Source organism: Sphaeramia orbicularis, chromosome 9, assembly GCF_902148855.1.
Source record: "Sphaeramia orbicularis chromosome 9, fSphaOr1.1, whole genome shotgun sequence".
Taxonomy (NCBI): Eukaryota; Metazoa; Chordata; class Actinopteri; order Kurtiformes; family Apogonidae; genus Sphaeramia; species Sphaeramia orbicularis.
This window is the reverse complement of record NC_043965.1, coordinates 56,662,727-56,675,639: the sequence shown is the minus strand read 5'-3', so window position 1 is coordinate 56,675,639 and position 12,913 is coordinate 56,662,727. Positions and strand designations below refer to the sequence as shown.

General features: G+C 43.7%; 1 protein-coding gene across 5 annotated transcripts in view; it reads left to right on the top strand.

The window, feature by feature from the left end:
• The window catches only part of rasgrf2b (Ras protein-specific guanine nucleotide-releasing factor 2b), a 179,615-nt gene that overhangs the window by 35,865 nt on the left and 130,837 nt on the right, over positions 1–12,913 (top strand). The window lies entirely within an intron of this gene.

Below are 12,913 nucleotides of genomic sequence, written 5' to 3'. Positions count from 1 at the left end.
CTTTGATGTCCTGCATGGGATGGGGCTGGGGGGGGCTGGTCCAACTCGATGGGAGTCGGTGTAGCAGGCCAAAGTAGACCCCCAGCCCTGACTAGACCCGGGTATAAAGTGGCCTAGGCCAGAATAAACCCCCCTACCTTTGTCAGGTAAGGTAAGTAAGAAAGCTGACTGACTTCTATCTGAAAACCCGGTCTTACTTTTGTTACTGAACCTCCTCAGACCCAGCTGTGGCTTCTCTGTCCACATTTGTGGAATTTCACAACTTTATACAAAAAATCACAAGTACAAGTTTTTTCTGATTTTTTATGAAACAGATGCCTGTATCGGAAACATCATGATGCAACAGTTGTTTCAGATGCAGTTTTTAAGTTTTTATGGAATGGAATGTCCAGTTTTCTTTTCTGACATTTCCTGAGTCTCAGGAGGTTAAACCTGAAAAACCTTAATCAGTTAAATCTATTAGACTTCCACAAAGATCAAAGATTACTAACACATGTCTCAGTAGTGTTTACACATTATACCTGGAATATAACCAGACCACACCCAGGTATAATCCCACCTGGGGGGTATACACTGGGAAATGAATGTAAATATTCTGCAATCCTAAAACTACAAAAAGAAAGAATATTGCTTTTGGATTCACACATTTAAAGCCAACTTTCCAAACTCAAATAAGTCTGTTTTTGTGTGTTTTCTGACACCGCAGGTCATTGTCATGACCATGCCCCTCAGCTCACAGTCAGTGGAAACCAAAGCCTTTGGGGGTGTATTGCTTTTGTAGTCTATATGTGTGGGCCATTTACTGAACACTGAGAAGGATTCAAGCAGCGTTAGGGAGTCAGTAGTTATGTGCAGCAGGATTACATCATTACATTTGAAAACAAATGTAACTGTTACTGTTTACAGTTAAAGACTATGTAATTAAAGTACACTTACTCAACAAAATCCTGACCTTAGTGGTAAAAGATATAAAATTACTTAGAATTAGGCCCAGAAATATTTGGACAGTGAGTTTTCATGACTTTCAGGTTTAATTCAAGGGATTGAACAAAATTATCTAGTGAAACATTTAGGAATCGCCATCATTTTATACAAAGTCTCCTCATTTCAGGGGCTCAGAAATAACTGGACAAATGGACATAACCACAAATAAAATCTGTGCTTCTGGTATACGTCCGAACTTCCACAGGGTCTTTGCATGGACAGTGGTCAGTAGACTGTGGTCAGTGGTCAGTCGACTGTGGTCAGTGACATTAGACTGTGGTCAGTGGTCAGTAGACTGTGGTCAGTGACAGTAGACTGTGGTCAGTGGACAGTAGAAAGTGGTCAGTAGACTGTGGTCAGTGTGGTCAGTGGTCAGTAGACTGTGGTCAGTAGACTGTGGTCAGTGTGGTCAGTGGTCAGTAGACTGGTCAGTGACAGTAGACTGTGGTCAGTAGACAGTGGTCAGCGACAGTAGACTGTGGTCAGTGACAGTAGACTGTGGTCAGTGACAGTAGACTGTGGTCAGTGGTCAGTAGACTGTGGTCAGTGGTCAGTAGAAGCAGCACCAGTGCAGCGTCACATTCAGATGTACACATGTGGGATGTGGCGATAATGGATCTGATGCTGGACGGCCATAATGGATGATTGACAGGAGGCTCAGCCAGGTTCAACCAGTTATTTCATTCAGACCGAATAAAATGATTGGTCAGAATTTAATCAGAAATATGAGCAATATATGAGAACTCAACATCTGTGAGTTTCAGTACCTGGTGGATTTCTTTTCCATGTTAGTTTGTTCATCCATCCATTATCTTCCGCTTATCCGGGGCCGGGTCGCGGGGGTTACAGTCTAAGCAGGGATGCCCAGACTTCCCTCTCCTCAGACTCCTCCTCCAGCTCTTCCGGGGGGACCCCGAGGCGTTCCCAGTCCAGCCCACAGACATAGTCTCTCCAACGTGTCCTGGGTCTTCCCTGAGGTCTCCTCCCGATGGGACATGCCCGGAACACCTCCCCAGGGAGGCGTCCAGGAGGATCTGAAACAGATGCCTGATCCACCTCAGCTGGCCCCTCTTGATGTGGAGGAGCAGCGGCTCTACTCCAAGCTCCTCCCTGGTGTCTGAGCTCCTCCCCCTATCCCCAAGGGTGCGCCCAGCCACCCTGCGGAGGAAACTCATTTCGACCGCTTGTATCCGGGATCTTGTCCTTTCGGTCCTGACCCAAAGCTGATGACCATAGGTGAGGGTAGGAACGTAGACTGACCGGTAAATCCAGAGCTTCTCCTCTCGGCTCAGCTCCTTCTGAACCACAACAGACCGGTGCAGCGACTGCATCACTGCAGACGCTGCACCGATCCGTCTGTCAATCTGACGCTCCATCCTTCCCTCACTGTGAACAAGACCCCAAGATACTTAAATTCCTCCACTTGGGGCAAAGACTCCCCACCGACCCAGAGAGGGCAGACCACCTTTTTCCGGTCCAGAACCATGGCCTCAGATTTGGAGGTGCTGATCCTCATCCCGCTCGCTTCACACTCGGCTGCAAACCGCCCCAGGACACGCTGGAGGTCCAGGTTCCATGAGGCCAACAGGACAACGTCATCTGCAAGAAGCAGAGATGAAATCCTGTGGTCCCCAAACCGGACCCCCTCCGGCCCCTGGCTGCGCCTAGAAATTCTGTCCATAAAAATAATGAACAGAACCGGTGACAAAGGGCAGCCCTGCTGGAGACCAACGTGCACGTGGAACAGGTCTGACTTACTGCCGGCAATGCGAACCAGGCTCCTGCTTCGGTCATACAAGGACTGGACTGCCCTCAGCAGAGGGCCCCGGACCCCATACTCCCGAAGCACCCCCCACAGGATACCACGAGGGACACGGTCGAACGCCTTCTCCAGATCCACAAAACACATGTGGACTGGTTGGGCGAACTCCCATGAACCCTCGAGCACCCGATGGAGAGTATAGAGCTGGTCCAGTGTTCCGCGACCGGGACGAAAACCGCATTGTTCCTCCTGGATCCGAGGTTCGACTATCGGTCGGATCCTCCTCTCCAGTACCTGGAATAGACTTTCCCCGGGAGGCTGAGGAGTGTGATCCCCCTATAGTTGGAGCACATCCTCCGGTCCCCCTTCTTAAAAAGGGGGACCACCACCCCGGTCTGCCAATCCAGAGGGACTGTCCCCGACTGCCACGCCATGTTACAGAGACGTGTCAGCCAAGACAGTCCCTGCACATCCAGAGACTGAAGGTACTCAGGGTGAATCTCATCCACCCCCGGTGCCCTGCCACCGAGGAGCTTGCATGTTAGTTTGACACAGGCTTATCAGGAGCATTTGAAAGTGTAAAAATGCCACATCATACGGTCGAGCTTTAAGAGGATCACTGTTAATCTGCTTCTTTGATCTTGTATTCATAACACTGGGCCACATCTGAAAACATTAACACTCATTTATTATTGCTGTCAGATATAGAAATATAGGAGTGTCCCACATTCCTCTGAAAAAGGTAAAATATTGTTTAAATTATTGAATATTTTGATGGCAACAGTAGTTTGTGTCATTTTACTCGTCCTTGGAGCATTTTATGAAGCAACGTTCAGAACAAAAAAGGCATTAGCGCCCCTGTGGGAGCACGGCAGGGGCTGAGAAATGAGAGGAATATAAAGAGCACAGAAGCACACTGAGTTCTGTACCGAAGACGAGTCTGTGGAGAAGGTTCACCTGTCACCTATTCCTCTGTCCTGTACTTCATCAACAAAGGACTTTTATACTTTCTGTGGTAACCCGAGGGATTAAAGATCCATGCAGACTCTTGACTTAAACTTAGTGGTAAGTACACTTAACTAGCCCGCAGGCAACAACAGTTCATGAAGTCTGCCACAGTTGTCCCGCTGCCCAAAAAGGCCGCCATCAACTGCCTCAACAACCACTTACCAGTTGCTTTGACAATACTTGTATTGAAGTGTTTTGAGAAGGTGGTCCAACGTCACAGCATGTCCTGCCTCCCACCCACATTCGACTCACTTCAGTTCACATACAGAACTAACAGATCAACAGAGGACGCTATCGTCACAGTGCTCCACACTACCCTCTCCCACCTGGAACAGCAGGCACATTATGCAAGGCTGCTTTTTGTTGATTATAGCTCTGCATTCAATACAGTACTTCCAAACAGACTGATAGCTAAACTACTGGACACTGAACTTCCTTTCACCATCTGTTGTTGGATCAGGGACTTCCTCTCTGATTGTGTACAGAGTTAGAGTGGGCCTCCATGTCTTCGCAGCTCTCAGTCTTAACACTGGTTCTCCACAAGGCTGTGTGCTGAGTCCCCTACTCTGCACATAGGACCGTCAGTGCCCGCCCACATAACACCATCACCAAGTCTGCCAATGACACCACCTTAGTGGGGCTCATCTCTGATGGAGATGAGAGGGCATACAGGGATGAAGTGGCATGGTGGCTGGTGGCATGGTGTGTGGACAACAACTTGGTCCTTAACGCCGCTAAGACCAAGGAAATGAGAGTTGATTTCAGGATTTCTATGTACATAGTATGTTGGTGTAATAACAATGAAGATTTATCTTAACTAGTTTGCTGAGTTAATTCCAGGTGGGGACTTTTTCCAGGCAGTTGGCCTATACAGTTTAAACTGAGATATATAAAAAGAAATCACCCCAGTACCTTGAACGAGGAATTCTCGAGAACAAAACCAGTCTGTAAGTTTGCCTGTAACGGTAACCTAACCATTGTGTACAGAATGCTGTAACTTTCTTGCTGACATGTTCCAGGTATGCTGTTGTCTCTGTAGAGCTTTGCCAGCAACAGGTGGTTTGAGATGAGCTCTGGTTTTATAAATGACCTTCAGTACTATCTTCTCATGCTATTCTTTGTTTTTTAAAGAATACATACCACATAGGAGTGTGTAGGAGGGTACCCACACACACACACACACACACACACACACACACACACACACACACACACACACACACACACAGTCACACACATATCCAATATATCCGGTTTATAGATTATATCATTTCTGCTGCTCTCACAGATGCACACAGGAATCAGATCTCAGTTTGATTTCTTTGTAGTGGTAATTATCACCCTGTGGGACTCAGACCAGCTTCAGCACAAAAAAGGCTTTAAGGTGGAAACATATGAGACATTATGCTCCAGTCAAGCTCTTCATCTTCAAACTGCTTGTTAATATTTTCCTTCTACTACTTAATTAGCAGGTATAGGACTAAATAATGAATCCTGGTTCTACAGTGAGATACAGGGTGTGATTTGTTGGGGGGGGACAACCCCCCCTCTGGTTTTTACATCCCTACTTCTCCTCAATGATTGTCCTCCTCGGGGAGGACAGCCAGCCAATGTAAATAACAGCAGCTTGTGACAGTTTTCTTCCGCCTATATTCTACATTAGTGGAAGTAATGTTCACCTGAACCAAACTGTCGGCAATCTCAGAATTCATGAACATCCTCATGCACTGGGGCACTGTAAAGGGGGGATGAACGTGACAAATTCATGGGGCCCAGCATTTGTGTGTCCAGTAGACACAGGTTAGAAGTTATGAAAATTATAGAGTCCGTAGGTAACACCCCCCTTACGTCATCATTATCCTTCTTTTCACATCCATCCCTCCTCCGAAGTTGTTGAGCAGGGTGGTGGTGGTGGTGTGGGAGTACATCTGAGGGAGCTTATATACGTAACATAGGTACAACTGGAGGGTGGGGGTGGGGGGGGATTTGACTGCGATACGTACCTTATCGTGAAGGAGTGGGGGTGGCACAGAAATTTGCCATTGACATAACATGCTGCTAGATATTGATACGTAGACTAATGCCCCCCATTTCGCTCTCAGCGCCCATCTCTCAGCTTTCTCATTCCAAACACTGCCAACAGTGTCCCAGTGCCCCCTGGGGGGCAGCACCGCCCCCATTGAGAAACAGTGGTTACCTCCGCCAGGAGGTATTGTGATCACTTTGCTTTATGTGTTTGTTTGTTTGTTTGTTTGTGTGTTTGTTTGTTTGTTTGTTTTCATCTTTAGTGTAAAACTCTTCCATCTTTCCCAAATCTTCCCCACAGATAGGCCTAGGCCCTGGGACCAACCCAGTCCATTTTGGTCCCAGTAGGACAAAGTTCAAGGTCACAGCAAGGTCACAACATCTACAGTTTTCCATCTGTCATTGAGCAATTTTCCAAAATTCACAAAAAATTCCAAACAACTCCATTAGCCTCCAAGTGGACCCACCTGTAGCTTAGAACAATCTCTTGTATGTGGAACTAAATTGTCCACATCCACTGTGGAATGTGGACTCTGTGGACATTTACACTGAACACTGAAAATCCCATTTCCCACACATTTAAAATTAGAACTCAACTAATATTGATGTGAATTGAATCTAATTGGACAGACACATGACTGGGACCAGATTCAACTGTTTCTGTGTATGGAACAACCTGGAAACTGTTGAATTTAAACAGAAAGAGTGGATCCACACATGCACAGCGTTCAGGGGGCTCTGAGTTCTGAACACTGGTTTAGAAATGGAGTTAGCTAAAATCAACAAATGACCCCCAATACAAAACGGACACAAACTACACATAATCATACAAAGGTTAGTCTTGCACCAAGACTTTAGAAAAGCTGCAAGTTAAGTTGATCTTCCAGTGTGTAATGGATAAAATACAGGTTTTTTGAGTACAAACTCAAGCCATCCACTTGTTCAGTCATGACATCATTTCCCCTTCATGTCTCTGTATTCAGTCCATTGGTTCATAGGTTTACACTTCTCATTGTTTGATGTAGAAAAGCTTCCGTTCTGAGAATTTCCCAACTGGTGGTCCTAATATGACTGACCTGAAATAGATTCTGAATAATAAAATGTTCTGTCCCTCATTGTGCTTGTGTCACCTTTTTCTGTCACAGTTTCAGTCTCGTTTTCAATAGCAGTTACTGTTCATATTAGGAGAATACAGTATCAGATGGGCAGTGCATTGGTTGTTAGTGACACAGAGACTGAACGAGGGGGAAAGAGTCTGTCTCTTCTGTGTCTTTGTTGCTTTTGCTTTCTTTCTGTGTATCTTTATTTGTGTAAATTAAATTTCTTACAGCACAGTGAAGGCCCTGAGGCGTGGAGAGTACATTCAAGTTGTCTGAAGGGTGAGCCCCAGCGGTCCCAGATGTAGACACAGGACACAGGGCATTGAGAAAATGTGTAGGTTGTGTCTGTAGAAATGAACAGCTATACAATAAACAAGCACATTATCTAACACAGCATATAACTATGTTTTTGGCTAGTGAGGACACAGTACAGGGTTCCAGTGTCACTTGTTGCCGTACAGACGGACTGTTGCTAAATGTGACACGGTCCAGTGGAATAACGAGGGGTAACATTAAAAGTGCACGGCAACTGTATCACTACTGTCCAGTGATCTACTCAGTATATTCTGTCTGTCCACTACTGTGTCCGTTTGTCCATAAACCTCATCAAGCTGTCATTCTACCACTTCACATATAATGATGAAGTGCAGAGGAAATGGAAGAGTCTGAAACAAATGACAAACAAACAAAAGAATTATTATTAGTTAGCATTAGCATGTTAACAACTGTTCCAAATAGTGTTAGGTTGAACTGCATTGGTCAAACTGGATCTTTATGGATTCCCCTGATACAGAATAATTATAAGGTTTTCACACTTCATGTTTACAGCCATTCATAGTAACAAGTACAAAATGAAGCAATACACTGTTCTAAACTGACCAGGAATTTTAGAAATGTAAAATCATTAGTTGGATTCATTCATTTATTCATTCATTCATTTATTTATTTAATTCCCTTTTAAAGCCTAACTGGTACCACATTAAAGAAGGAAGAAGAAGAACTCACACGCTCTTTTGTTTTTGACTGAACCCAGGAGAGAGTTGTACGGCTCAGTGACGTCAAACAGAAAAATCAGTCGTTAACAACAGGAATTCAGACAGTTACGTTGTTCAGCTTTGTACCTTTGCAATGAGCTTGACAGCATCATTGCTATGATAGCCATTAGCATCTGCTCTTGGGAGCCTTCGTTGAGTTGTTCTAGTTGGTTCTATAAACAAATAGAGCATTGTTCTATTCTGTTCTTTTCTGTTCTGTTCTATTCTGTTCTGTTCTGTTCTGTTCTATTCTGTTTTGTTCTATTCTGTTTTGTTCTATTCTGTTCTATTCTTTTCTATTCTATTCTATTCTATTCTATTCTATTCTATTCTATTCTATTCTGTTCACATGAAAAGGAAGTCGATAGTGCAACTTTAACTGTCTGCATTTAAAGGGAAGTTGACTACAAACCACTTATATATTGTGACGTGTTTGTGAAATTAAATTTGAGGAATAACAATGTGCACTCTGTTTTTTCCTGTTTTCAGTATAGAACAGGTAGCTCCACTATCAGTGCTTTGGTTATGTTCACAGCTGATCTGATTTGGTAATTCTGAGATTCAGTATGTAATCTGAAATGCTTATGTTCATTTTAGTAAGTCTTAAACATATAGGTGTGTATTTAAAATCCTAAAAAGAGTTCTGTGACATTCTAATCGGTCAGTATTGCACTGTGCCAGTGTAGCATGTTATCATATGCAGATAACATAACGATGGCCAGAATACAAAACCTCCTATCTGAAAAAATCACTTTTCAGAAGACAAAAAAACCCCTTTAGTTTTAGTAGAGTATGGTCTTTGTTAACGATATCCGAGCATATTCTACTGTTCTCAGACTCTCTGTCTATATTATGTGTTAACTATACATACTAGGTATTTATGCCTCCCACAGTGCAGTCCATTTAATTTGAAAACTCAAAATCTAAAAATTTGCAGATAGGAGGTTTTGTTTTTTGGCCATCGATAAGCTCTATTTTTTGCTCCTTTTTTATAAAATCAGGTCAATAAAAGCTTTTCTAAGTAGAGGCAGCACAAAAGCACAAAACTGGTGTGCAAAACACAGCGGAAGTGTCAGATTTTTCCGTTGCCATGGAAATGTTATCTTGTTAGGTGGTGACACAGTTTAGAAATATGTCCTCGGTTAAGGAATATTATGTAACATCTCGCTCTACCCTCCCTCCCATGATCCTCCTCTGTCTCCCTTACTCGCTGTCAAAGGCTGTTAGAGTGCAGATCACCGTAGATATAATACAATCCAACCAGGCGCTGAATCAGAATGACAGATAGGTACAAAATGCAGGGACAAGACGATTGAACTGGAAAGATGGAGGAGGGTCTTTGTGTAACGTTGCTGCCTATTGTCCATCCGTCCCCCGTTGTGGGACTGTGGCCTGTCCACGTCCCTGCAGGGCAAAAAACTGCTCTCCTCTGGCCTGTGTTTGCTTCACTGAATTCTTACTGAGAGAGACACAAAGACATGAAAGTATGAAGAGGAGGAGGAGGAGGAGGAGGAGGAGGAGTGGGATTCGACAACAAGAGATGTGAGGATTGTGGCTGAACAGGGCAGAGGCAGCGGAGTGGGATGAGAGGTGAAGTGCAAAAAGAGAGAGAGTGGGGAGGAGGATGAAGAGAAGAGGAAGAGGAGAGAGAACAGTCCATGCAGTCAGTCAGTCTTGTGCGTTTTCCCTGTCTAAGAATAGCAGCTCTTCTGGTAACCCAGTGCCCCAGGACATGGCCATTTGAATAAAAGCCTCTATCACTTCACTGAAGGCCTGCTGTATGTGTGGAGGTGCTGTGTGTTCTACTGTACAGGCCTTTGTGTCGACATGTCAGGGTGGGGAAGGATTTTACAGCAACATACTGAAGGAAGTTCATCAGGAAAATAGGAGCACAGACAGGAAACAAAGGTTAAACTGATGGTGATGATAATAGGATGGAGGAAAAAGGATGCACAGACATGACTTGATGTTTCGTTTGAGTGAAAAATCCCTCTCCTGTCCAGTCTGCCTCCCTCTTGGTCTGCTGTCTTGGTGTATAAGGTTCGTGGACTTCATAAGGGATGATTCTGGACAAGAACAGTACATGAAAAGCAGCTCTAGTTGAACGCTGCGCTGCCATATGTCTGTGCCATATGTCTGATTGGCTGCCTTCAACCATGCTGGAAAGTTCCATCTTGTTTTGGTACATCTGTTATGGAGGTGTGGGCTAAATAACTGTGTTTGACCCACAGACAGCATATAAACTACTGGACCAGCTAATGTCATGCTACCCGTTAGTCACATGTTTGGCGGTTGTTGTCTTGGTTTTTGGGCTGCGGTTTGTGTTAAAGGCATTTATGATACCTCACTTGACCACTAAATTAGACTTTTAGAGTTTATGTTTTCTTTATAAAATGCATTTTGTTTCCTGATAAAGAGCCGAACTGCAGTTACTTATGCTAAACCAGTGTTTCTCAAACTGTGGGGCGGGCCCCCTAGGGGAGGCGCGAAGGCTTGCCGGGGGGGCGTGGAATCACTCCTGGGTGTTTTTTTTGTTTTTTTTTTCCTTCAGGTTAGAACATGTAGCCCCATCCTCTCTTCTCTCCACATACTGATTTTAAAATTTGAATGTGTTTTTAAAGCTTTGAATGGTCTGGCTCCCCCATATTTATCTGAGATTTGAACAGTTCCCCGCCCCAGCAGAGCCCTCCCATCGTCCTCTCAGATGGTTCTGGATGTCCCCAGGTCCACATACAAACACTGGGCTGATCCTTTATTTGTTGTTGCTGCTCCAAAACTGTGGAACTCGTTGCCTCCTGACCTGTGAGTCCTCACCGACCTGAAACTGTTCAAGTCCAGGTTCAAGACTCGCCTGTTTAGACCGGCTTTAACCCTTAGGTTTTAGACTCGCCTGCTTAGACCGGCTTTAACCCTTAGGTTTTAGACTCGCCTGTTTAGACCGGCTTTAACCCTTAGGTTTTAGACTCGCCTGTTTAGACCGGCTTTAACCCTTAGGTTTTAGACTCGCCTGTTTAGACCGGCTTTAACCCTTAGGTTTTAGACCCGCCTGTTTAGACCGGCTTTAACCCTTAGGTTTTAGACTCGCCTGTTTAGACCGGCTTTAACCCTTAGGTTTTAGACCCGCCTGTTTAGACCGGCTTTAACCCTTAGGTTTTAGACTCGCCTGTTTAGACCGGCTTTAACCCTTAGGTTTTAGACTCGCCTGTTTAGACCGGCTTTAACCCTTAGGTTTTAGACCCGCCTGTTTAGACCGGCTTTAACCCTTAGGTTTTAGACTCGCCTGTTTAGACCGGCTTTAACCCTTAGGTTTTAGACCCGCCTGTTTAGACCGGCTTTAACCCTTAGGTTTTAGACTCGCCTGTTTAGACCGGCTTTAACCCTTAGGTTTTAGACCCGCCTGTTTAGACCGGCTTTAACCCTTAGGTTTTAGACACTATTAGGTTTGAATGTGTGCTCTCTTTTATCACTGTGTGTTGTTTCCTGTTGTTCTCTGCATGTTTATTGGACCTGATTCACCTGTTTTTTTATCTTATAATTTAATCATGCCTTTAGATGTAAAGTACTTTCGGCTTCGCTATATTGTTGTAAAGTTCTATAGAAATAAACTTTGAGAGACTGATTGATTGATGTATCAGGTGAAACTAATGATTTAGTGTTGGAGCACCCTGGGCTCATTTTAGGGACGTACAACAAACAAATCTACTGCCATGGTGATCTGTCACTAGACCAGACAAAGAGTTTAGGTTTGGAGACTGGACAAGGATTAGACTGGAAAAGAAACATGTGCAATGTTTCTGTTTTTGCACAGTTTGCATTTTAATGTTCTGAGATGTACATTGCAGCCACTGATATTATTAAAATGCTCATCTTTGTTACCAAAATTTGTTTGTTCTAACAAAAAAAAAAAAAGTAATTTTATTGTCATAGTTGTAAGACAATTGTGCATTTCCTATTTTTATTTGGAAAAATATTGTCTGAGGGAGCTGTCTGGTTGAGTTCAATTATATTATTCAAGCTAAAATCGAAGTTATTTTTAATTTGCACAACAAATTATTCAAGGAAATGCAAAAAGCATTGTTACAATATTAATGTGTCTTTAAATAAAAGTTACAATTGCACAACAGTTACAATGTTGTTTGGGTTGAGGAGGGCCTGGAGACTTTACGTCCTCCAAAGGGGGGGGGGGGGGGGGACAGAAAAAGACTGAGAACCACTGAGCTAAACTAATGAGACAGTCAAATGTCTGTGTTATGCAGTGCTTGATGAAGATTACCATGAGTCAGAAAGGTAGCGTTTAGCATTAGCTCACTCATGAAAACAGCTCTGACAAATGCCTTCTTGAATCTCCACCCCCTTTGTCCAAATATGGACACACCCAGATCCAGAAAGTCAAACATGGTCACAGCTAAATGGCAGACTACAGGGGCCTGAAACCAACTGGTGATTTCACTGTCCACAAATTTTATACAAACTATGGTAGTCCTGCCGTGATTAGTCGACTTAATCAACATAATCAACAATGGAAATTGGTCGATGGCAAGTTTTTTAGTTGACAAGTCATTTAGCTATTGACAGCCTGTTTATTTTTAGCCGCAGCACCTGGGGAATCCATGCGGGCATTGGCGTCTGGAGTTTCATTCCCCGCTCTAATGGTTCACCCCCCCCCCCCAAAAATGAAATAAAATAAAATTAACACAAAAAAATAAACGCTTGATTATTATTATTATTTTTTTTTAATTGTCATTTAGATTTGTCAACTAATTGAAAAATTTGTCAAAAGATTAATCATTAGAAAAGTAGTCATTAGTGGCAGCACAAAACTATGGGTTTCCCAATCAGCAGGCTAGCTGACAGACCATTAGCTTAGCTAAAGGAAACAGAAGTTATAAATTCCATCAGATGTGTCCACTATCCTTGCATCTGGTTTTTGAATTACAGCCAAAAATGTGTTGGGTGTGCTCACACGGACTTTAACCTTTGACTTTGTTCACTAAACTTTA